At 37.8% G+C, this 27,088-nt stretch overlaps 2 long non-coding RNA genes across 3 annotated transcripts in view; one reads left to right on the top strand and one right to left on the bottom strand.

The window, feature by feature from the left end:
- LOC119251685 (uncharacterized) overlaps nt 1-12,276 on the top strand; it is a 72,065-nt gene extending 59,789 nt beyond the window's left edge. The window contains exons 3-5 of one of the 2 annotated variants that reach the window (XR_008552997.1): nt 2,570-2,612; nt 5,874-5,924; nt 11,696-12,276. This is a non-coding gene — a long non-coding RNA (uncharacterized LOC119251685). The remainder of the gene's footprint in view (nt 1-2,569; nt 2,613-5,873; nt 5,925-11,695) is intronic. The other variant, XR_008552998.1, reaches the window with a different exon arrangement.
- LOC129146369 (uncharacterized) overlaps nt 1-27,088 on the bottom strand; it is a 135,125-nt gene that overhangs the window by 47,417 nt on the left and 60,620 nt on the right. The window lies entirely within an intron of this gene.

The raw sequence follows: 27,088 nt of genomic DNA, 5'->3' as shown, positions 1-27,088 counted from the left end.
AAATGACAAAATTGGGACTAAGTTTGCAATAGGTGTTTAACAGTCTGGAATGTTTTTATTTAAGCAGCTCATTAAGTTCTGAATAGTGGAGCAGTCTGTTTCAAGCAAGGGAAAACTTTAGACACATATTCCAATGATATGCTTATGAAAACAGAAGATGAACTAGGTAAACACGAGATGAGACATTTAGAACAAATTCTTACAAGAAAAATACTCTTGGCCCAGAACCAGACTGAGGGTTGAAAAAGCAGGTAACTCAACCAGTAGTTTTGACTCTCCAGAACAGAGCATATTTTTGTTTAGAATGGAAGTAGTTTAGTTCTAAAATGGAGTATTTTTTTTTCAGTTCTAAAATGGAGTATTTTTTTCAGATTTTCATATACCTTGAATTAAAATATTAATTATTATGGGAGTTGACAATTTCTTGATATATCCCTCCTTGTTATTATCAACTCTTAGTTACTTTCTCTAAACTTTAGGCATCAAATTTTCATAAACATTCAGGCTACATTGTCAGCTGAATAAAAAATAGTTGAGATCATTATTAATATTTCAAGTAAGAGGTTGCTATATTTGAATTTTACAATGTGACCTCTTTCCACAATCATGTATTATTTAGATGGTATAATGTCAAGTTTTCTCCATACATATTTTGACAGATTTTCTTTATTCAGGCAATCTTAAGGTAAGTGATAATTGCATGCTATTCATTTAATTAGACACAGTAGAATGCATAAGACATGATTCTGTCTTCAAGAACCTTACATGAGAACAGGAAAAATTGAAGATATGTGTCATAAATAAATCCATGCTAAGCATCATGAGGCTGCTTTGAGAAAAAAATGTCTTGGGTTGGTTTGGTGAGATAATTGACTTTAAGGTTAGTGACCAGTTAGAACATTGCCTCTAAAACTTAGACTCCTGGGCCTCTCACTTGACTGCTTCAGAGGCCCAATCTCCCCATCTGTAAAGCTGAAATACAAATATCTAAATGATAGAACTATTGTTCTGATTGAAGATAATGTGTGTAACAGGTCTCACATGTGGTAGTTGTTGAAAGACAATTCTTCATGATGATCTCATGTTTCCACGTGGTTCAAGTCATCGAAAAAAGGGATTTATAGCTAATGTTTGTATAAAAAGTCTTTCCAGGAAAGTAAAACTGGAGACATCTCCTTAGGTATTTATAGGTAGACATCCTAGGGTTTTCCCTTCTCTTCTCTGAAGATTTGTGACATCCCAGGGTAATAAACCTAGAAATCCTTCTACCCTCTTCTCCTGGAGACATTGAGTTATATTTCAGTACAGTGTTAAGGTTCACTTTCTAGAGGAAAGGATGTGCAGTGGGCCTGTTTAGATTAGTGTCCTAATTTTGGAGTTCTTTCCCTTTAATTCACAGTTAACATATGGCACATGAAAGACCTTGTGGAAAATGGAGCTTTAAGAACTCAAGCAAAGGTATTGCTCTTGCTGCTACTTTGCTGTGTATGACATACAGCCATTGTCTTCCACCTGGACAGGAATAGTTGATCAATGGATGGATTGATGGATGGATAGACTGACTGATGGGCTAAAGTTTTAGTTGGTGGTACTATAACATTTCAGACCATTTTCACTTTTTGACGTAGCAGTGATTACTCAAAACTTAATCTTTATGTTCATTAGGAAAACTAAAAGATATTGTTACTCTCAAAGAAGATGTCAAAGATAAGGTAAATATTTCAATCTTTGAGTATTCAATCATTAAGGATGGTTAGAATGAGACAATTTACAGATGGTATGAGAAAGCATTTTAAATACCAGGAATAATAGAGATGGCGCACTATTACTAAGCTCTAAGTAGAAATAGCAAGTTAACTTTGATAAAGTGCAGGCTGTACAGGGAAGAACAGACAAAAACAGAACCAGAGAAAGAACGTCGCTTGAGGGTGTACATTGTCTAATGAGGTAAGAAGCTTGATGAGGAAAATAGCATTGCATTTTTAGCAAAACAGGATGTTCAACCTGTACTTTGAAAAGATAACTCCATTATCAGTATGTATAAGGGAGACCTGAATAATAAGCCTGGAAGAGAGATAAAAACCAGGTGTTATTAAATGCAGGGGAAACAAAAGGGCCCTCCCTGGTGGCCTAGGGGTTAAGTCTCCGCACTATCAACACTCTGACCTGAGTTTGATCCCCAGTCATGGAGCTACCCCACATATGGTATAGCAGACCTCTCCTGTCTCCCCGGTGCTCCCCTCAGGAGTGTATTTCAGTCAGTCTGCCTGCTCTGCTCCCCACTCTGTCTCTGGTGGTTCCTCTCATCCCCTGCACCTCTGGCCTATATCCAAGTTCTTGTGTGCATAAATAAAATAAATCTTTAAAAAAATAAAAATAAATGCAAAGAAAACATGGGTCTAGTAGGCAGCCACTCAGAGCTGGGTTATGGACACCTTGTTTCTACGGTATCCCTGAGATACTTCAAATTAAAGCTCAGCATTTGCAGAGCTGAAAGAAGCAGATCTACTCAAAGTTGTAGTTATTAGCATCTAATATTTTAACAATGTTTCTTTTGTTTGTTTTCTAGACTCTACTTTGGAAATGACATGTCTCCCAAGATAAAATAAAAGGTGATAGATGTCAAGCATAGGATCACTAAGGGTATTAAAAATGATAGGGCCTCCCTGGTGGTGCAGGGGGTTAAGACACAACTTATAAAGCTATCCGCAGCCACTTCAGCACAAGTTCGATCCCTGGTCAGGGAGCTACCCACATGGCACAGCAGACCTCTCCTGACTCGCCCGCTGCTCCGCTCAGCAGTGTACTTCAGTCAACCTGCCTGTTCTTCTCCCCACTCTGTCTTTGGTGAATGCTCTCATCCCCCTCCCCCCCCACCTCTGGCCTGTGCCCCAGCTCTTGTATGCATAAATAAATAAATCTTTTTTTTAAAAAAGAATATTAACAATGATAAAGGAAGGGGAGGAAACATTTCAGAAATACATGGAAGTTGAATTAGGCCCTGAAAAATGGCTGAAATTGGAATATGTAGAGTTTAAAGGTGAGAATAAAGTCAGAATGGTGTAAAAGCACAAGGTAATTCCTGAAGCCTGAGGCAGATGAAGAGAATCGGGAAAGGCAGGTTAAATCATTCAGGAAGAGAGCACAGAAGACTTTCAGTTCTGAGCTCCAGACTTGTGTGGTTTATTCCTAGGCCTTAGACTGCCATTTTCTGTCAAACCCCATCATTGGGGTGTGGGCACACACAGAGAGAAACAAGGAAAGAGTTAAGTCCTGAGATGGGTAGGAGAACACTAGTGGAAACGTGCTGCTGGCTTCTGCCAGGAGACGGCTCCCAGGGTGGGAGAGAGTGTGTCGTCTCTCCCAGGAGTCAGCAGACTTTTCTGTAGGACAGAAACTCAAGGCAAGAGGGAGTAGGGGTCACTCCCAGGCTACTTTCTTTCAGCCTTAAGCAGACTGCCTCTCCAGTTCTTAAACAATCAATTTCCCACAATTAATATGACTGAAAGAGTTGAAAAGTAACAAATGCTTGACTGTTAAGATAGCTATATGGTCATGGACATTGTGAAACCCTCAATAAAATGTTTATTGGGCACATAATGAAATCTAATTATGTTTAAAGCAAAACAAATCTGGATATGCAAGACCACCATGAGCCCTTTATATAAATTTAGACCTTGACCAAACATTATAAAATTAAGTAACTGTTCTTTGGCAAGTCTAAACTATGATTAAAGGTGCTATTTTCACATAAATACCTATATATATAGCTTTGACTATATGACTAGAAGTAGATGGAAATTGAGTCTATCTTTACATAAGACTGTGTTTTAAATGATTTTATTTTTATTTATGCATAGAACTTGGATTTAGGCCAGAGGTGTGTGTAGGGGGTGTGTGAGATTATTCACCAGAGACCGAGTGGAGAACAGAACAGGCAGAGTGACCAAAGTACACTGCTGAGGGGAGCATCGGGCGAGTCAGGAGAGATCTGCTGTGTCATATGGGTCAGCTCCCTGGCTGATTGAACTCATGCTGCAGTAGCTGTAGATTGCTTCATTGTGCTGACACTTAACCCCTTGCACCACAAGGGAGGCCTCAAGAATGCATTTTTAAAAGTCACATGACCTAAGGTAGAATGTATTTAAATGTTTGCTTAAACCAAACCGCATCTCTCGAAAGTTTTTATTTTATTCATTCATTCATTCACTCATTCGCTCTTGCATCACTAAAAAGAAAGTATCACAAAGTTAATTGTGAAGAGAATTCAAAATCATCTATGGGCATTTTTCTGTTCTAGTTTTCTTTCTCCAACCAAATATTTTGGTTCCTGCTAAACCTAGAGACACAAGTAAAATTATTCAACACTAATCCACTCTAAGACACCAGAAGAATTTAATTCCACTTCAGGATTTCAGGAATTCTAGCAATTATTAACATCACCTTTTTTTTTTTTTTTTTTTTTTGTGAGACCCTAGCTGGCAACCGGGGAGTAAACCGGCGCTGCAGAGGCTGTGGGCAGCCTCGCAGCCCAGCGCTCAACCGCTGAGCCACCAGGGGAGGCCCAACATCACCTTATCTATCATAACGTATCCCCAACTTGGTTTAAGACCCTTTTTGTAAGACTGGGTGTCTAAAAGGGAGTCCTACTGAAAGTCAGCAGGCCCCAGATGCTAAAGATCTTCTCATCTTCCTACACTAACAGTGTGATAGCTACAGAAATGGATGGTTCCATGTTCCCTGCCCCGCCCTCAGGAAGGGTGAAGCTGAGCCTCAAGGAACGACTAGAAAAAGATCGGAGAAAGACTTGGGAAAGAAGAAAAAGGGAGCAAATGGAGGAAAGAAAAGGGAGAAGACCTGGAGGAGGCACATGGAACAGAGAGACGTGTGAAGAAGCTGTGCTTGCTTCTCAGCCTTGGACTTGGGGACACAGGGGACATGGAAGGAGATACTTCAAACAGACTTGGATGAGAGATGCCTAGCAAGGGTGCCAATGGCAGCTTTTACCTTGATTTTGATTTTGCTTCTTTCATCCCAGACTTGCCTGGCCTCTTCTGCCCCTTTCCTGTGGGCCCTGCCAGAAGGTGCCTTAGACGTGGGGCAAGCTTTTGGGCCTCTGTGGTCCAGCATTGGGCCAACCCTGTTTGGCTGAACATTTACTTACTTACAAGGGGATGGGTAACTTTGGGTGCTTCATGTGGACACCATATTCCTTCTCTTCTCTCTATTGCACACTAATTGTATTAAAGTTATTTTCAATTGAAAGTCTTACACACAAACGATAAATTTGTATTTATGTGGTGGATGGCAGAATCCTTTTAGAGCAGGCAGGTTTGGGGGCCCAGGGTGCCCCTCACCCTACCCTGTAATGCTGTCTTCTTTTGTTAAAACCCAACTCTCCAAACTCAGCTGTGCCTTTTCAGTACAAGACCTGCTACTAGTTTTTCCCTCCTGATTTTTGGTTTTGTTTTCTTCTTCTTAATAGTCAAATTACTCTGATAGATTAAAATAAACCCCTTTCAACAACTGATCATATTCACATAAATATCTGTGTTATATTTATATGAATCTCTCTATATATATGTATATCAGGGTATATATATTGACATGTATGTGGCATATAAATACCAAATGAAAAAATATGTAAATAAAAATACATAAATGTAGTAAACAGACATTTTTAGGTATTTTCCTTCTGTGATACTGCCCAAAGACTTGTACCTCCATGCTCTCCAACTGTTTTTTTTTAAATAGATAAAAATCACATGTTATATAGGGTATAAATATTTTAAGCCTGTGAATCATCTTTAACATGGTTTATAGAGTTTCTGAATAAAAGTTTCAATATTTTTTGCAATTAATTTTCTTTATAGATTTTGCATTTGGGATCTCGATGAAGAACATACTCCAACTACAATGATGAGGTTTGGGCACCTACTCTCCATTTCATTCAATAATTTTATAGCTTTGCTCTTTAACATTTAGAATTTTGTGAATGTCAGAGTTCTATTTTGTTTTAATAAAAAGGGATGGACATTACCATGCTATAGACTATTTCAGGTTTTACCATTTTATTGATAACATTCAAAATGAGCAAATTAATCAGATTCTCCATGCAATATAAATGACCTTTTTGACTATTCTTATACTAAAATGACAGAATTATACTGTCCATTCTTAACACTGCTTTGTTGTCATGTAGAACAACCTTCCTCCACCCACTGTTATTTCTTACACTAACCAGTTATTTCTTATACTTGTTGCGATTGTTCTTGACCATTTTCTCATTCAAAGGAATTTTAGTATCAACCACAAGGTCCCTGATATAAACCTTTGGGTATATTACCTGTAACTGCTTTTATTAAAAGATTAATTCCGGGCTGCCAGGATGGTGCAGGGGTTAAAGTCCCACTGCTATCAAGCTATCACTGCCACTGAGGCATGAGTTCGATCCCCAGGCAGGGAGATAACCCACAAGGCGCAGCAGACATCTCCTGTCTCTCCCGCTGCTCCCCTCAGCAGTGTATTTCAGTAGCTCTGCCTGTTGTGCTCCCAGTTCTGTCTCTGGTGAATCCTCTCAGCCCCTGCACCCCTGGTCTACACCCCAGTTCTTGTATGCATAAATAAATAAATCTTTTTAAAAATGGTTAAAAAAGATTAATTTCAAGGGAGAATTGATCTAACAGACCAACTACAATTTTAATCTGGTTTTCCTGGTGGACTTATAAATACAGTGCGCTTCTAGTCCCAGTGCAACTCCACAGTTCCGAGGCCTCAATAGGTTGATGGTAACATGTGGTCAACATGTGCACAGAGCACAAATCTCTTCTATTTTTACTTTTTAATGGTATTATGGTGCTATCTGATCAGACTTCTCTCATATATGTTATTGCATCTGGTCTGGCAACAGGAAGGGTACATGATAATTCCCATGCTACCAACGAAGAAATTGCTGTCAACAATATTTGATGGAATTACTAGGCACAAACCCACGTTTTATGTTTTTTCTAGTCATTGCTGTCTCTCCACAGACCTGTTAGATCACCCTCTTAAGATATCATCAGAATAATTCACTTTATTTTTATTGAAAAGCTGTACCAGTCACTGTTGAAAGATAATATGTATAATTCACAAAATACTATCTTTAAAAGGAACATAATATTTGGACTGAAAGTACTTTCATAAATTATGGAGTAGCATTTCTTAAATTTATAGTTAAAGAAATTGGGGCCAAGAGAATGAAGACATTTTCAAGATTGCCTGCCTGGTTGCTGATTACATTAGTATCTGTTTTTAAGCACATGTTCTGACTTTGATTTGTTGGCATGCCTTTTTATTGAAAGTTACCATGCTAAAGAGAAAAATTAAATGAAATAAATCTGATGGCCATGTTGAGAAGTGTTTAGAGTCAATGATACCATCTCTTGAGATGTCAAGTAACAAGTAATACACTTATACTGGGTTCTTAAGATTTGCATTATCCATTTGAGAAGTTCCTTCAGATTCCATAACCAATAGCACATCTTTATTCTTCACTGTCCCCAGGATTGATCATGTCTTGCTAGAATTGGTCTGCAATCATCTTAAGTTGCTATTTAGCTCCACTGTACTTAATTTTAACTCAGAGACACAGATTATAACATGCTTTCTACCTACGCATAATAAGCAAAGCTAAAATTTCCGAAACTAGACATTATTCTTACTCTTTGTGTTTGCTTTGGTCATAAAGTGTTTTCTAAGATGAGACAATTAGCTACAGATTATGTTAGCAACTTTTTTTAAAAAGCTCTTCTTTAAATATCTTGGCAAGTATTTCTCTGTGCATTAATGAGATGGTGCTAATGTCATCATCCCATACAAACCTTTCTTATTTTTAGCAAGTTCATCATTAAAAAGGTCAAATTTGTCTAGTAGCTGGTTCTAAAATGAGTTAATTTTGTAGCTCTTGTAAATATTTTTGTGGACTATGTAACAAAAAAAAATACAGTGTCAAGAAGACATTGATGCATTTAACTTGTACACAGTTTCCTCTTAGTTTCTAACTGAAATTAACTGATCTGTTTTTACAAAACAGAAGCATTACCATATAACAATTATTCCATTTACTATTGCATAGGGTTTTTGTTCTTTAATCCTGGACATATCATCATTGACTTTGGTTAAGTTATATTTAACCAAAGTTTTCAGCATGTTGTCAACACTAAATATTGCAATAATCCAATTAACTCTTACACAATATTTCCAAATCTTCAATTTTTTTCATTCAAATCCACCCAACAACCTCAGTCATGAGTGCATCTAATTTGCCTGGTTGCACTGGCTAAAACTCTCACAGAATTACCCATATTGGTTCATTATGCTTTCATGATTTTAACCCACAACTGTTTTCAACTCTCTTACTCTGTTCTTTGCTGTTTAAACCCTTAACACCGCAGTGAAATATGTGTTTAAAGTTCCCCAACTTTCTTAATGTGGTGTATGATGTGTCAACTGCTATAGGGTCCAGAAAATTATCCTAGGGTAGCCTAATTCTCTACCAATGCCTCTTCTTTCTAAGTGTATGACATGAGGTGCAGGGTATAGGACAAAATGGATTCATTATGGATTCTCAGAAATCTGCACAACTTCCATGGAAGATGACTTACTTTTTCTTGAGGGATATAGGATAAATATTTTTAAAAAACTTATGGAGTGACCTATGTTCACTGCAGCATGATTTAAAATAGCCAAAACATGGTAACAACCTAAATGCCCCCAAACAGATGACTGGATCAAGATGTGGTATATATACACAATGGAATACTACTCAGTGATCAAAAAAGATAAACATGTCATTCGCAGCAACATGGATGGATCTGGACAGGGTAATGCTCATTGAAATAAGTCAGAAAGAAAAAGAAAAATATTGGATGGTTTCACTTATAGGAGGAATATAGGGAAATTATAGAAGGGATCAGAAAAAAAGACAAATCTAGTATGCAAACTCTAAATTGGAGACATTCAGCAGGGGAGGGAGAGAGAAAGGGATCAAAATTAGAGGGTATCTTAGTGGTGGTAATTTTATGGGGAGAACACCTGAGCGGAGAAATCAAACACGGTACAAAAATGAACAAAATAAAAACCAATCGACATACAAATACAAAATTATGGAGTGATACCAAAGAAAATGGACAATCCAATCAAGGATGAGAACCATGTCTTTAAATATTAACTATATCCAAGCTACCAAAAAAAAGGGACTTTATCATCTAATAGGTATAATTCTTTCCTTAATACAGTAGAATAGTCATATTAAAATCCTGATTGAAGACCCCTAATTTTAATCTGGGGACATTGACCTAGCAGATGGGATACAATGCCTATAATGTGATGGAGTGAAAATTGGAAGTGTCTGATTGAATTTTTAAAGAAAACATATTTTTTGCACATGTGCTATGAATTTCTTTTTTGGGAGATTAAGTGGAAGTAGGTGCAGAGAGCTGAAAGTATTGCATTTTAAATATGTGTTTTTATTTTGAAAGCAATGCATAGAAGGAAAAATTGTACATAATACATAATGTACAGATAAGTACCACCCTAGGCAGGTAAAAAAATCATTAGAAAAATAGAGTATTACCGTTTTTTCAGCAACTCTCTGAATGTCCCTCCTCTCTCTATATAACTACTAACCTTGTTTTTTAAATAATCTTATTCCGTTACAACTGAAATATCCCTCCCTATACATACGATATTTATTCCTTTATGTTCAGGTTCTCTGGTTCAACCTTATGTTGATAAATATCCATTGATGCTGTTGTTTGTAACTGTAGTGCAATTATTTTTATGGATTCATTTTCCATTATCCTATCAAGATATTCAGTTTTTTGTTGTTGTTGTTGTTGTTTTTACCTTGGGATTGTTTTGAATTATGCATCTACAAACTTTCTTATTCCTTTCTTCTAGTACATATATACATGCATTTTTCTGGAACATGTTAGAATAGTTGGCCTATCTAGATATGCCTATTTAGAATGAATATTGTCTTCATTAGATAATGGAAAACTATTTTCCAAAGAGGCTACACCCATTTAAAACCCCACCTGAAATTTATGAGCATTATTGTAAAAGGATTGGCAGGCTTTCTAATGTTAGCCATTCCCTTGGCTGTGTGGTGGTATTTCATTATGATTCTACCTTGACTTTCCATGATGGTTATAAGCCATTTGGATAGCATTTTTTGTGAAGTACCTCATCAAAATATCTGCCCATGTTTCTATATAATTACTCATTTTCCCCTTATTGATTGGTACTTTAAATGATTTATCAAGATCATACACATAATAAGTGGTAAAAATATCTCTCCCATTTTGATCTGAGTCAAATGTTCTCAATTTGCTATTATCGCTCCCTCCCCCTACCATTAGCTACAGAACAGCTTATGGAAATGAATTCATTAATGAATATATGAAATGACAGAGTGCTGTACAATAACGTCAGCTTTCAAGTAAAATAAGTTAGGAGACATGGATGTATATGTACACAATTATAATTAAATGAATGAAACACATTTTCATCCATGGGTTTTAGAAATAATCTCCCTTATAAAAAGAAAACAAATGAGCAGTTATTGGGTGTCTGTCCATCGCACAACATGGTACCAAGTACTACTAGTTGTGTATTGAGTGTTACATAAGTATGTGTATTTTTGTACTTTCAAGAAGTGATAGATCGAAAACTAGTCATGCTGTAGGGTAAGGAAAAAGTATCAGGCTTTTCTGCCCTCCCGCCATTAGGATAGATGAGGGAACCCTGTGGTCCTGAATGCATGCCTGATGGTGGGCACCTGAAGTGGGTACACCTAGTCTGAGAGACCGAGTTTATAAGGGCGGTGTCACAGGAACGCCAGCAGAAGCCCAGAGAAGAAGAGAAGCAGAGAGAACACCAGAGAGAGCCCAGATAGAGTGAGGATTTGCTGGGGGCTGGGAGACCTGCCAGCCGCCCAGCCCCCCAGCACTCCTACTTGCCATGAACCCGGTAAATCCCAATAAAAGCCTGCAAAAGCCACTGAGGGCTCCAGGACACCTCCTTTACCCGGTCTGCTGAATCAGGAAAACTGCTCCGTGTCAATCCTGCCCCTCCACATGCTAACCCTATTTTTTCATTTGAGAATAGTTTTAGTTAAAGTCATAATAGTTAAAGTCATAACAGGTAAGTGTTGGCATGAATGAATTTCGTATTCGTGTGTCTATACATACAGACATAATGTTGACACAAAGCTATTACTTTTTGAACAACTGATTAAACTGGAAGGTAGCAAGATGTGAGCAGATAACTGATCTGAAGACATAATATAAAAACGGTGAGATTTCATTTAAATGAGCCCAAATATTTGTTGTCTTTTTTTTTTTTTTTTTTTTTTCCTCTCCTAAGAGGTCTCCTGGATACTGGCTTATAATTCCATTGCCCTTCTCCAACTGCACATTTTGTGGAGATGGTGATTGGCTCTCAGAACACCAGGCATGGGGAATCAGGCCTTGTGCTTGTGCTAATGAAGCAGCTAGTGCTGTCAAACTGCAGGTGCAAGGCCTCAATTAGGACATGTCGTTCATCTCTGTCAACATTAATGAAATTCAGAAGCCTAAAGTGACAGGCACAGCAACTGGTTTGGGAGTTTAAAAATTAATACCTTCAAGTTTCATTTTCCCATTCCTTCCAGCCTCAGCTCCTTCCACTGGGAAGGTGAACAGAAGGAGCCTTACCCGCCAACATATGCATGCCCAGGAGTCGAAGCCAAAATTCAGAGGCACGCTGCAGAATCATTTTGAAAAGCAAGGAACGGAAGGAGGCCAGAGGATACAACTCCAGTACCCTTTTGAACTCTGACAAGACAAATGAACCTTCAGTCATGATATTCCAGACCAGAAATGACAACTTTCGAAGGCAGAAGTTTGATTGCAAGTGCAGCCTGTCCATCAGAATCCAACAAGAGGAATAGCAAATAAAGGTTGAGCATTTGTAGCATGCTTTTAGACAAAGCAAATGCAGTATTAAGAACCCCAATTTCTGAACGCATCATAAAATATCCGTTCAGCTTTATGTAGTCAGACTGCATCTATTTATAATTTTTTTTTACAAATGAACTACATATAAATTGCATTCCAAATAAGAGGAACTAATAACTTCTCTAGGCGTGCCACGTTACATGGACTGATTTTTTTTTATAAATAAGTCACAGGATTTTTTTTTCTTTTTTTCTATTTTTTATTTTTATATTCCCCATACAATTGCACCCTCCTTATTTTGACCCCAATTCCTCCTCTCCCCGCCCCCCCATAGTGTGACAGACAGGAGTTTTAAATGGTTCTTTTAGAAATGATAAAAAATAAAACAATTCTCCTTTAAGATTAGAAGAGATTATTTTTTAAGCTCCCTATATAGATATGCAGCCTTAGCTCATCCTATAGATGATGGGAAATTTTGCCATGAATCAAACCCAAAACATTTGACAGCAAATCCCCCACCAAAATCTGAGAACCCACATTGAACAGATTTCTGTAGTATAACTGGAACATTGCCAATATATTTTTTTTCCCCAGCCACGATGTCTCAGAGGAAATATATAAACAATTTCTGATTCTTTTAACCAATGCAGCCAAACTCTTTCCCGGAGGTCAGGCATGCACACGAGAGATGGCTCTATCCCTCTCCTTACACTTCCCTGACTACATCCATTTGATTCTCTATTTACTGATTTGTAGCTTGTAAGCCTCGGTTGAAACTCAGTAGAATATAGAAGCTGCTTCCTTTCCTCGATCTGCAGTAACTCAGGTCAAGCGTAGGCTAGTTGCTACCTTGTTCCTTGAAGGCTGTTTCTGTGGTTTCCTTCACTCATACACAACTTTCTACCTTCAGCCCTGCCCACGATAGCACCTATTATAAATTTATAAACCTTAGCCCATCCTCACACTTCACTGCACATCATCTAAGATAGGACTTGGCAACATTACTAAGCCATCTCAGAGCAAACACATTTTCTAGCCAAATCACAAAATTCAACTCATTAATAAAAATGCTTTGGGGCTATTAGAGTGGCGGAGTATTAAATATAACTGAAATATCACAGTGTTTCTTTTAGGGATTGTTAGGGGAAAAACACATTTTTACAAGAGGCCATACAAGTAAAATAACCATATCATTTATCATTAACCAGAACACTTTTGAAAGTGAAAAGGGGTACTATTAATAATTACTCCTGGGGCCTCCCTGGTAGCCGGGGGGGTTAAGTATCAGCACTCTCATTGTCTGGCCCGAGTTCAATTCCCAGCCAGGGAGCTACCCACATGGCGCAGCAGACCTCTCCTGTCTTGCCAGCTGCTCCCCTCAGCAGTGTATTTCAGTCAATCTGCCTGTTCTGTTCCCCACTCTGTCTTGGTTGAAACCTCTCACCACCTGCACCTCTGGCCTGCACACCCCAGCTCTTATATAAATAAATAAATGAATGAATGAATAAACAAACAAATAAACAAACAAACAAATAAATCTTCAAAAAAGTAGAAGCAGAAAATAAATAGAGCCACTCATTTCAATGCTCCATAAGCAAGGACTAGAATTAAGATGATAATATAAACAACAAAGGAATGTGTATTTTCAAAATATCTCAAACAGTAAAGAGATTATTTGTTGCTAACAGATAAGTTGATTCAAAGAGTGGCAGAATCAAACTGAAGCACAGCTTCTAAATCACCTGAAATAAGAAACACCATATATTTAGAGAAGAAGATAAGGAGTTTGCTTCCAGAGATGTGCACTTTTAAATAACAAAGGAATAGCCAGGGGGGGAACAAACACAAAAGCAGGTAGGTGTCCAGTAGGTGTAAGTCAGAGTTAAATGTGGGTCTCTGTAAGTCATTATATTGAAGATGATTATCAAAATTTGAGAAAGTGAGTGAGATCTTTATTTGGGGAGGTACTGAGCAAGAAAAGGGAATCATAAAATCTCTACATTCTAATGGGAATGTAGGGTGGAAATAAAACTGTAAATGAGTAAAATAAGAGATCTGAGTGGGTGGACAACTAGGCTTTTGTTTTACAAAACCTAAAAGAGATCTTAAACAAGAAGGGATGTATTTATACTATTAAAAGGCAAAGAGATGGCAGAGGAAAGACTTATTTTTGTTTTATTTTTAGATAAAATATGTTTATTGAATTTTGCAATTATTAACTATCAATAACATTTGTCTCTAAGAGAAAAGAATCAGAAAAATCATAGAATATAATATAATTCACAATACTGATAAAAATGATGAAATATCTAAGAAGCACATTTTAAATAGCATTGTCAGGGAAAGACTTTCAAAGAATCCTTGGGTTTGTTGCTTGGATTACTGCTGCTCAGCAAGAATTAAGCTTGGAATGGTGAAATTTGATGTGGCCAGATATCTGGGAAATGGAAGCAACAGATGTACAAGCTGATTGTAGCATAAAGAGAGCAAAAGGTAGTAGAAATGACAGCTTCTGAGGCATCAGAATATTTATTTTTTTTAATATTTTTATATATGTGTATATATATATATATATATATTTTACATCATTGTTCATTTTTGTACAATGATTGATTTCTCCTCTTAGGTGTAGTCCCTGTAAGATTCCCATCACCAATACACCCATTAACCATCACCATAGTCCCTTATGCTCTTCCCTCCCCTGTTTTGATCCCTCTGACTCCCCCGCCCTTGCAAAATGTCTCTGATTTATAGTTACTTGCTAATGTTGCTTATTTATTTATTATTATTGTTATTTTTTCCTGATCCCTTATTTTGTTCCTCTATATTCCTTCTGTAAGTGAAACCAAACAATATTTTTCTTTTCCTTCTGACTTATTAAGTAAACCATCCCTTTTGCAATGGAAACAAAAAAAGTCAAATACCTAGGAATAAACCTAATAAAAGAGGGGAAAGACCTATACAAAGAAAATTATAAAACACTGTTGAAAGAAAAAGAACAAGAGGGCCTCCCTGGTGGCGCAGGGGTTAAGATGCAACCTATGAAGCAATCCGCAGTCACTGCAGCATGAGTTCGATTTCTGGCAGACCAGGGAGAATCCTACATGGTGGGGCAGACCTCTTCTGTCACGCCTGCTGCTCCCCTCAGCAGTGTATTTAGTCAGTTTGCCTGTTCTGTTTCCCACTATCTCTCTGGTGAATCCTCTCACACCCCCGCATCTCTGGCCTGTACCCCTATTCTTGTATAAAAATAAATAAATCTTAAAAAAAAAAAGAAATAGAAGAAGATACAAAGAAATTGAAAGACATCCCCTGCTCATGGATTGGAAGAATTAACATAATCAAAATGGCCATCCTACCACAAGTAATTTGCAGATTCAACACTATTCTGATAAAAATTTCAATGACATTCTTCAAATAAATAGACCAAATATTGATGAAATTCATACAGAACCACAGAAAACCTCAAATAGCCAAAGCTCTCCTGACTAAAAAGAAGGAGAAGGAAAATGAAGGAGAATTACTATGGGTGTTAAACCCATAATAATTAAAACAGTACAGTGCTGGATCAAAAACACACAGAGACCAATGGACTTAAATAGAAAACCCAGAAATAAATCCACAAATATATGGGCAACTAACTTTTGATAAAGGAGAAAAGAATATGCAATGGAACAAGAGCAGTTTGTTCAATCAGTGTATTTTATAACCTAGATTTCTAGGAGACAGACATAGTAGAAAAAAGAATAGCTTTGGTGTTTATAACTCATAAACAAAAGGAAGATGACATGATTGCAAGGAAAAAAAAATTGCAATTTTCAGAACTGGAGAAAGAACATCATCCCTGCTGTATCTAGAAAGGATGATAGCAGGTGTAGATAAGGAAATCTCTAATTGAGGAAGAAAGTACTTATAGGTTTAGTGTAACAACCTCCCCAAAAGTTCTACCTACTTATGTCTCTGCTTGCCTTATGCATTACAAGCTCTCTGCTTATATTTTTTTTCTTCACATCTTTCTTCCATACTTTTCTATCTATCATGTTCATTTATTTGCTTATTTGGTCTGCTGGTTTGTTCTCCATCTTCTTTTGGTGTCCCCACTTAAATATAATACATAGCACTAAAATGTATATAATTTGCAGCATCTCATATATTTTGTGTTTTCAGTTCAATGTTCATGATTTCTCCCCCTCATGGTATTCAATATAAATTTTTAAATGTCTCTGTTCTAGTTCATGCACTGCTCAGAAAATCAGAAAGTTATTTTAATAAGAAAATGGCTTTAAATATCAAGATCTTTAATTCTTTCCATTTTTTTAAGATCAGAAGTGGCTAGTGTTTGGAAGTATTTTACACTGTGAATTACTTGTAACATAGAAAAATCACACAAAGATTAGACTTCAGATAAAGCTCAATTTTATTAATAGTGACGTGAGTTATAACTTCGCTAAATTTACATTGGATTCAAGGAAACACACATGTGCCAATTATAAAGTGACCTGAGGCTGATTTGTGCACTGAGAACAATTTGAAAGTGGTAAAACACAAAATAAATTCTTGAACCAATTTTAAATTTTAGATGCATCGTATTTATTTTTATATCTTGTAAAAATCATTAGCTGTGGTCAAAATAGGACTCACATAACTGCCAGGTTGATTCATAGGCTGTGGGCTGTTGACATGACTCCAAATGTGTGCATAAAAGCTGAAAAATATCAGTTAATTTTCTAGACATTTACAAATGCCTAGCTGTTGGGAACTATGTAGAAACATATTTGTATTCAATCTTTATTCAAATATTGGGTTCCCGCAGCTCCTGGAATTGTCTTTTAATCTTCAGTACTTCAAAAATAGAGTCAATTACCAACTAATTTTCATTCTCTTTTTTTCATAGATGAATCATACATATGCCCCCAACTTTTCACTCCCCATGATCACCAGTCTAACATTTGGTGAGAGTTAATTATGTGTCAGGAACTGCAAAGGTGTTTACATATATTAACTCTTGTCATCACAATCTCCATGCAAAGCAAAGACTCTTATCCTCATTCTACACATAAGACAAGTGTGATTCAGAAAAGTTTAGTAAGTTATGAATGAAACAACAAGTCATTATCAGTTGTGTGATTCAAAGTCCACTGTCTTCTACTATGCTAAGCTATATGTCTCTCAAATTACTGGATATAAACTCCTCTTTGACTACAAACTGGATTTATTTAACCTCTTCATAAGATGTCACCACTGGTCTATCCACTCCAATGCTATTATTCATTTGATACATCCCTTATAACAACTTTCCATGATTCTTTCAAACACAAGAAGCAGGAGCTTCACAAGATAGTTTATTCAGTAAAATGAGGTTAGAGAGATGAAGAAAAATCTCTTTTATGAAATATATAGCATCCGATTACATGAAACCTACTTACTAAAATTTGTAGGATTTGGGGATTCTGGTTAAGGCCAATATTTGCAAATGGTCCGTATATACTTTAAAAATATTATCCATTCTTTATGGGGAGCAGTGACTTGGATTTTTCATATCTATTGATCAAATTTATAAGATCAAGCCTTGAAATTCTTTTGTTCCAATTCTTTAAATCCTTATTCTAGTTTTGCTTCTCTACTTGCTAAATTTTTGGTTTCCTTGATGTTTCCACTAACAGTAGTTTATTTTAGCCCTTTACATAAATTTGGAGTTGGGTTAAGGTGCTGGTTGAGATCCAGGCCCAGTTAGGCCCTGACTTCCAGTCATTAACTGAATTTTCTACCCCTTCTTTGGACCACCTTGAGACTCTATCAGCTGAACTTTTCAGGGCCACCTCTGATTTGTGGACCCAGATTCCAGCAAACTCTTCACATCAATGTCTTACACTTCCACATTTCTATTCCACTTTTGGTCTATGGCCATACTTGCATGTTTTCTAAGACTTCACTCTATATAACACAATATATAATAATTACAATATGTCATTTATGTCATTTATCTGCTATGTGCGACAGAGCATGGTAAGCTGAAGAGGAAACTACATTGTTAGGGGAGGAGAAAGACACACGTACTTTTAAGCTCACGATAGAGATGTGGGCTCTCTCTACCTGGCAGAAATCCAGGCAGGTTCTCCTGCTCACCTCCCTCCAGCTTCCGAGACAGAAAGTCCCTCATCAACTAGGCAAAATTATATTCTGGTACATGTTTAAAACAGCCCCTTCTTTTTCCAAAGCAAGGCAAGGCAAGGACTGGGAGGAAGTCTCAGAGATCTTCCAGAACTCTGCAAACTCACAGGATTCTCTGGTTGTACAATTTTACGGGGCTGTCATTTAAAAACAAAACCCAGGTGGTGAACATGGTGTCTTCATTCCTCACAGAACTAGATTCGATAGCGCTGGGAAAAGAACGTGCTGTTGAAGATGTTAAATGGAAAATACTGAAGATGTTAAAATGGAAAATAAGAACAATATGTTAAAGATCACAATCAGCTTCTTGAAATCTAAAACTGCTGTCAGGGTAAGGAGAATAGATCAGATTGTGTCCAAGTTGATAAAAATGAAGACATCAAATCAATGCATTAAAACACAGATGATTCCCTTACAGATTTTAAGTCCATATGTCAATCCTACAATGCCATGATTTTCTTTCTTGAAAATCCCTATTAATGTATTTAATGGCTCAAAAGAAGAAAATGATTACAGCTACATATTCCTTAAGTAACATAATGAAATACAAAATTTGCTTCCCTTAGAAAAGACATTAAGTAGATATATTCTCCCACACTCAGTGTTCTCGATTAAACTATTTTCAAAAGAGAAAGGAAAATCAATAATCTAGGAAATGCTAACTTTTCCTTATGTACATCTTCCACATCAGTACAAAATACAAACAAAAGTTCAAAAAGAATTCTATACTTAAGCAACACATATGTCCTAAATATTTTATGAACAGGTAACAAATAAAATAATAAGAAAGAAAAGTAAAAGATATTATGTGCAATTAACTTTTAATGTGGACTTGAAAAATGATCTCATAAATGGGATTTTGGAAAGAAGCAATGAGAAAAAATGTTTGCAACTAAAAAGGCCAAAGGAAAGAAAGTTTTATTGCAAATTTTATGTGGGTAGAACTTTCTCTATTCTGTCATGTTAAAAATACTGATAGGTGAAAAACATCCCCAATTCCTAAAATGTACATCTTAGGAAAGAACTCTGACTGTTTGATCATTCTTAGATAAACTGGCCACAGAATGTTCAAATTACTTTAAACATGATTTTTAATTTAATAATGAATGTATTAATTTTTAATATTCTAGATAATTCTGTAAAGAGTACACTTGGTAGATTTTCATCTTGATGTTCATGTTAGACATTCAATTTCTGTTTTACTAGATGAACTCTCTCACTACCCTTTTCTCTGGAGAGTAATTTCATTTAATTAAAAAAATACCAACAATTGTCTGCCTTGTAATATCTCTTGCCTGAAGTTAGTTTTCCTGGCCTGAATGTTCCTTTTATTTCAGTTTGGTGCATTTTCTTTTCCTTTTGCTTAAACCTTGTCTCCTTGGGGACACATAACTCAAGATCTGCCAAAGCCAACACAAAACCATCTTCTGAAATTTGTATAGTTTGCATTACAGTTTGGGAAAATGAAACAAATTATAATCATGTGCTCTGTCATCTATGTAAGATGGTAGAATTCCTAATTTCAAATAAACACCCAGTTCTAATTCTCTGAACAAAATTGTCATTATTTTTAATTAAGCGAGAATGAATTATTTCCAGTAGATAAAATAAAACATAACCTGTCTCATTGCCAAATGTATTATGTTCTTCATTTATATAATGCTCCCAAGCATTCTTTTATTTTTAATAATTTTAATTCTATTAAGTTCTATTTAGACAAAATGTCATAAACTTTATGATAGTACTTCATTTCCTAAGCAAGGCCAACAAGATTAGACACTGGATGTTTCAAGTCTAAATGGTATTCAGTCCAGAGGGATTATGAGTGAATGCTGATTTGTGGGTGACTTTTTAACCTGCACCTCCACTTCTAAATGCAGAGATGTTCAGGTTGACCGATAACCACGACAATATCAACTCTTCATAAACCTGGACATGGCCATGATGATGACCTCTAATGATTATTTCCATGAGGGCATGTAGTAGGCAGGATAATGGAACTCAAAGATGCCCATGCACTAATATCTGTAACCTGTGAATATTATAAATTAGATAGCAAAGAGGAATTAAGGATGCAATGAAATCAAAGTTTCGAATCAGCTGACTTTGACATGGGGAAATTATTCTGGGGCCCAGTGTTATCACAATCTCCTTAAATATGGACAAGGGAGGTAGAACATGGAAAGGAACCACAAGTCAAGGAATGTGGCAGCTTCTTCAGCCTGGAAAAGGCAAGAAAACTGATTTTTCTTTAGAGCTTCCAGGAAAGCCTATAAACACTCTCACTGCAGTTCATGGAGAACCATTTCAGATTTCTGACGTAAAGAGCTATAAAACAATAAATTTATGTTGGGTAACCAATACAGGACAGTTACCAACAAGACTGTTTCCAAATGGACCCCTGCTCCTTATGTAAATGTTAAACATGACTTAATAATATTACTTGGAGGAATATGTCAACTTTACTTTTCATTTGAAATGAATTTTAAAAGACTTTCAAGTAGATGTTTGTCAGGTAGAAGAACCAAGTAACATCTTGGTTTAAAAGAACACATCTGGCATGTAATAATTTCTGAATAGATGAGCTTTGAATGAAAGAATGAGTGAAAAAGTGAACAGATGCACCACTGTTTGCTACTTTAACTCAATTTTTCTATAGTATACATTAACAGGTGAAATTCAACATCAAATATTTAGTGATCAAATATTTGGTCCTAGATTTTTTCTCTGGTGATGAAAACTATATATTATCCATTCAAAAGAAAGCTATTCTGGGCTTCCCTGGGGGCACAAGGGGTTAAGACGCAGCCTATGAAGCTGTCTGCAGCCACTGCAGCACAAGTTCAACCCCCAGGCAGTGAGCTACCCACATGGCACAGCAGCCCTCTCCTGACTCACCCGCTGCTCCCCTCAGCAGTGTATTTTGGTCAACCCACCTGCTCTGTTCCCCACTCTGTCTCCGATGAATCCTCTCACCCCCACACCTCTGGCCTGCACCCCAGTTCTTGTATGCATAAATAAATCTTTTTTTTTTTTTAAAGAAAGCTATTCCTTGATTGGAATAGTCTCTGGAAAAGACTCTCATGAAAGCAAATTATAGATAAGTACAGAGAATGGGGAAATACTCTGGCAGGAAAACACATCAGGTAAATGCTCAAACTTCAGAATGGGGAACATTTCTCCATGTGGTGATGGAGGTGAAGAGCAGGGGTAGTGGACTCAAGTGCAATATCATGGGGAAAAACCAGAGCAACAGACTACCCAGAGAGATGAGCCAATGAATAATCACCATTTGAATGCTCAGTGTTTGCACCAAGTTAGGTATTTAAAAATATAGATAAATAAGAAATAAATAAAATCAGTGTGAATGTGAAATGGAAAGCAGTTATGAGACATTTTCAAGGTCTTAAATAGCAAGTGAAGGAATTGAGGCTATCAGACCGCTAAAAGTAAGCTATTAATGAATGTTTTCAGTAAGAAAATGGCATGGTAAAAATCAGGTTTTAGGAAGATTAACCTGATAAGGATGCACAGACTTTATAGGGACAGAGAGGAAATGGCCTAGTGTTTTATTACTTTATGTTGACCTCATTATCTATTCTCACCCTTTTTTTTGAAACCCAATGTATAGAAAACCAAGTTGTTACAAAAACTCAATAAAAGTGTGCTCATCTTCCAGTGGCCCCAGTCCCTTATTTGTGGAAGCTCCAGATCTCTATATGCTCCTGCAAAAATCTTTCTAAAAGCCACCCAGTAACTTTGTATTTTAGTTCAAAATTAGCAAAAAGTCATTGAAACAGTCACAAGGTCTTCTTACAAGATTTTGGCCTTGCTACCCTGAACCCATCTCTTATTAAACTTCTTGTTTTATCCATTTTGGTTACACTGCCCCTACTGCCCCTTGCTGTTCCTAAAACATGACCGGAACATGCCTGCACCAATGTCTTTGAATATTCTGCTCTCCCATCTGGAACATGATTTTCCCAGGAATATGCACCGTTTATCATCTTACTGTTTTTAGGGCTAACTTGTGTTTTAGAGATAGCGATAGATAGATAGATAGATAGATAGATAGATAGATAGATAGATAGATAGATAGATAGATAGATAGACAGACAGATAAATAGATGATAGACTGATGGATGGGTGGATGGACAGATGGATGGATAGATGGACAGATGGATGGATGGATGGATGGATGGATGGATGGATGGATGCATGGATGGATGGCTAGACAGATAGATGATGGATGGATAAGTATCTACATACAGAAAAAATGTGTTTAATAGTTTATCTCTTATAGGACATGATCTTCATGAGGTAAGAATTTTGCTTGTTTGTTTACTGCTATAATACCAGAATCTGGAATAGGTCCTGGTAAAAAGTAAATATTAATAGTTATCAAATGAGTCAGTGTTGTTGAGCAAAATACATAGATGGGAAAGAAGATAATTCAACAATGAATAAAGGAAACCAAGAGTTTCAAAGCAATAACTGGTAGACTGATCAGGTTCTCAAAAGACTAAAGTCAGGGAGAGGCTCACAAAATAATCTAGTTGTTTAGGAAACCATCTGTTTCATAACAATACACTCTCAAAATTTCTCCCTAGGCCTTGGACTTAACACTATCTTATATTACCATCCATTTGACCATCTTAAAGAAAAATAACAAAATTCTGATTATGTCCAAGGTTAATCCTGGAGTGTGGTTTAGAAAGTGGTGTTTTTTTTTATGTGAAAACATGGGGTGCCCAGGAACTTGAAGATTTCAGGCCATGCTGCATCAGTGAAAATTTTAGGGATTGAGGGATCTGGAGTAAGCCAAAGCAGCAGGTACATTCTTGCATTTTGTAGTTTCCACAGTGAAGGAGGAAGCACATGCTTAGTAGTCCCTTTTAGAGTCTGGGAGAATCTTATTACACAGTTGAAAATATTACCCCAATTCATTCAGTGACATGGAAGTTACCAACAGCGTCAGAGTACCAAATAGGGGGTCTTTAGGAGGACTAATCTGCAAGCAGCCCTGCAATTTGGGTCAAATAACCTGATCACCCCTATATAGAGATGTATGAAAGCACTTTACCAGGGTTTCTGGAAAGTCACAATAGAAAGATCATCACATAGGACCTTTGGGTTTGGTGCAAGGCTCTGATATGCACACCAAAGCTGTTGCTTCCCTACTGATCTTCCTTTGATCAGGATCCTAAATGAAAGAAATTAACTAGAAGACTAGAAAACCACTTTCCCAGGTGGGAGAAAATCATTTTATAAAGTAAGCGGATAGAAATGGTTTCCAGGGCCTCCCTGGTGGCTCAGGCAGTTGGGCACAGCGCTGTGAAACTGTCCGCAGTCTCTGCAGTGCAGGTTCAATCCCCACCAGCCTCGGAGCAACCCACATGGTGAGCAGACCTCTCCTATCTTGCCCGCTGCTCCCCTCAGCAGCGTTTTCAGTCAGTCTGCCTGTTCTGTTCCCCGCGCTGTCTCTGGTGAATCCTCTCACCCTCCCATGCATCTGGCCTGTACCCTGGCTCTTGTATAAATAAAATAAATCTTTAAAAAAAAAAAAGAAATGGTTTTGAGTAACCCTCTGAGAACCAAAGCTGACAGATTGCTATGTTCTGGTTAAGTCTTTCAGTGGGGATTGCCTTCAAAGAGCAGCTACATTTAAGATCACAAGAACAACTCATAATCAATGAGTAGGGTCAGTGCAGGGTGCAAAGGCAAGGTTGCTTGGCTCAATTTGGGGGATCAGCTCTAGAGTTTGCTAAAGAAACAGAGAAGGCCACTGGTATTGCAACAGGGTGGTCCCCAGGAAAGGGGGAGGTTCCCTGCCCCACCCAAGGGAGGGTGGAGCTGAGCAGGAAGAGGAGAAGCTGCAGAAGAGACTGAGGAAGGAAGGAAGCAGGATGGAGCCAGGAGACCTGGAGGAGGCGCATGGAGCCTAGAGACACGTGAAGAAACTGCGCTTGTCTTTTGGTCGTGGACTGGGTGACACAGGTGTGGGTGAGACCCGTGGGGAGGTGACAATGGCAGCTTTTATCTGGATGTTGATTTTGCTCTTTTCCTTCCGGGCTTGTCTGGTTGTTTGTGACCTTTTCTGTGGGTCCCCACTGGAAGATGCTTTAGACTTGTGGCAGGCTTTGGGGCCTTGTTCTGGGCCGATCCCATATGGATGGACTTTTACCCACGAGGGGATGGGTAACTTTGGGTGCTTCAAGGAAAGGGGGAGGTTCCCTGCCCCACCCAAGGGAGGGTGGAGCTGAGCAGGAAGAGGAGAAGCTGCAGAAGAGACTGAGGAAGGAAGCAGGATGGAGCCAGGAGACCTGGAGGAGGCGCATGGAGCCTAGAGACACGTGAAGAAACTGCGCTTGTCTTTTGGTCGTGGACTGGGTGACACAGATGTGGGTGAGACCTGTGGGGAGGTGACAATGGCAGCTTTTATCTTGATGTTGATTTTGCTCTTTTCCTTCCGGGCTTGTCTGGTTGTTTGTGACCCTTTTCTGTGGGTCCCCACTGGAAGATGCTTTAGACTTGTAGCAGGCTTTGGGGCCTTGTTCTGGGCCGATCCCATATGGATGGACTTTTACCCACGAGGGGACGGGTAATTTGGGTGCTTCATTTAGAAACTAGACTCTTTGCCTTACCTGTATTGTTTCCTAGTTGTATTAAAGTTCCTTCCCATTAAAGTCTCCTATGTTTTGTGTTGATGCGGCGGATGGCAGAACCCATTTAGAATAGGCAGGTTTGCGGGGCTTGGGCTACCCCTCTCCCTGTCCTATAACAGTATGGCCCTGTCATAACTAATACTCCTCACCTTCCTACCAGTGCCATTTTTTTTATTATTTATTTATGCATACAAAACTGGGACACAGGCCAGGGTGTGGGAGGTGAGAGGATTCACCAGAGACACAGTGGGGAACAGAACAGCCACTGCTGAGTGGAGTAGTGGGTGACCCAGGAGAGGTCTGCTGCGCCATGTGGATAGCTCCCAGGGCCAGGAATTGAACTTGTGCCACAGTAGCTGCAGTTAGCGTCACAGGGATAGCCACCAGGGAGACTCACCCAACAGAGACTTTTTTTTTAAAGATTCATTTATTTATTTGTTTGTTTATTTATGCAAGAGCCAGGGTACAGACCAGATACACGGGAGGGTGAGCAGACTCACCAGAGACAGAGCAGGGAACAGAACAGGCAGACTGACGAAATACACTGCAGAGGGGAGCAGCGGGCGAGACAGGAGAGGTCTGCCACTCCATGTGGGACACTCGCCGGCAGGCTGGGATCTAACCCGTGCTTTAGAGGCTGCAGACAGCTTCACAGCATGGTGCTCAAACACCTGCGCCACCAGGGGAGGCTCACCAGTGACATTTTTTAAGACTATGATTATATAAACCTTTGCCAAGTCTTAACTTTATTTGCCAAGGAACTTGACCTTCTCTGAGTGTGTGTGTGTGTGTGTGTGTGTGTGTATCTCCTAAGACTTATATGTATGCACCTCTATGCATGTATGTATGTATTCATGTACATGTACACACATGCATATATGAAATCATTCAAGATAAGCAACCGCAGCAATAACATTATGAAGTCACATTAACTACAGAAAAATTAAGATATTTGGAAACACCAAAAGTAAAGCTTTGGACAATTTTACATCTTAGGTATACTTACACAATTAACTAAGATCCTAAATAGGACAAAAATTCATGTCTACTTTGAGAAAACAGCATTTTTCTACTGTTCAGGTCTTTTTGTCTTAAGATGAGTCATGTAGATTTAGTCCAAAAATTTATTGACTACCTCCAGTGTGAGGTTTTTTTTCTATTCACTGGGCTTTTATTAAGGACTCTATCTTTGTCAGAAAAACACTTATAAAGCACCATTAAGGTGCAAGACAATCCATATCTAGACTTTTAACATAAGACCCAGAAATTTTATAAATGTCTAAAAAAAGGTATACAATTTGGCTCTAATACAGATTCAATTTTATTTTCCACTCAATTGGGGCTTTCTATCACAGCTAAGTGTTCAGCTGGACTTAGGATTCTCAAGTTACTTCTTTTCAGGATATTGTCCAATGCCTCGACCTTTTTATTTAGTGCCAAGTGTTCTCCAATGAATTCTATTGACTTAAATTTACTGCTTTCTTCAGGGCAATTGTGAGAATTTCTTTCCTTCTTACTCACAGTTTAAAAGATTTCAAAACAAGTGTATCTCTCTCTCTCTCTCTCTCTTTCTCTCTCTCTCTCTCTCTCTCTCTGTTTCAATGTCACTTCAACAATCTAAGTCACCTAACATTGTTTCTAAATCTCATATTTCATGAAGAAGTTTATTCAGGATAAAGTAACTTTACGCTGAAGAGCTAATGAGAATCATAATGTATTTACCTTCTGACATCTTTTAATAGAAAGACGTATAGGACTAAGCTTCTCTAGAAAAGCAACAGGATGAGGTCAAATAAGTTCTTCAAGGTCATCTGTTTGGGATATTTTCTCCTTTGGTTTCAGAGTTGAAGCCAAACCATTAAAATGGGGGTTCATTCACCCCATATTGGGATTTACCCAATCATCAGAGGATCACACCCAATCCATCACAATATAAAAAAGGAACTCCACACCTCGCTACACAGACAGATCAAATTTTTGTCCTTATCTGACCTCTTAGAACAGAAAGTATCACAAGAGTTCCATGGTTAGTGCTGCTTAGAATGAGTTGAAAAGAGAGATCTGTCATCAAAAAGAGAAAAGGCTGGGTTATAATTTTGTGAACAGGAAAACTCAGAATGTTTAATTTATGTCAATTAGCTTAGAGTTCAGAAGGTGTTATGACAAAAGTCTTGACCAGAAAACCACAAATAAGGCAAATGTGATGTTTTCAGTTCTGAGAATTAAAATTATAGGTTCCTAAAGGAACTGGTTAGACAAAACCTGAACAAG

The sequence above is a fragment of the Talpa occidentalis genome, unplaced genomic scaffold (assembly GCF_014898055.3).
Source record: "Talpa occidentalis isolate TD23 unplaced genomic scaffold, MPIMG_talOcc4v2.1 talOcc4.2, whole genome shotgun sequence".
In the NCBI taxonomy this organism is placed as follows: domain Eukaryota; kingdom Metazoa; phylum Chordata; class Mammalia; order Eulipotyphla; family Talpidae; genus Talpa; species Talpa occidentalis.
Note: the sequence above shows the minus strand (reverse complement) of the source record. Positions and strands in the feature narration are given on the sequence as shown.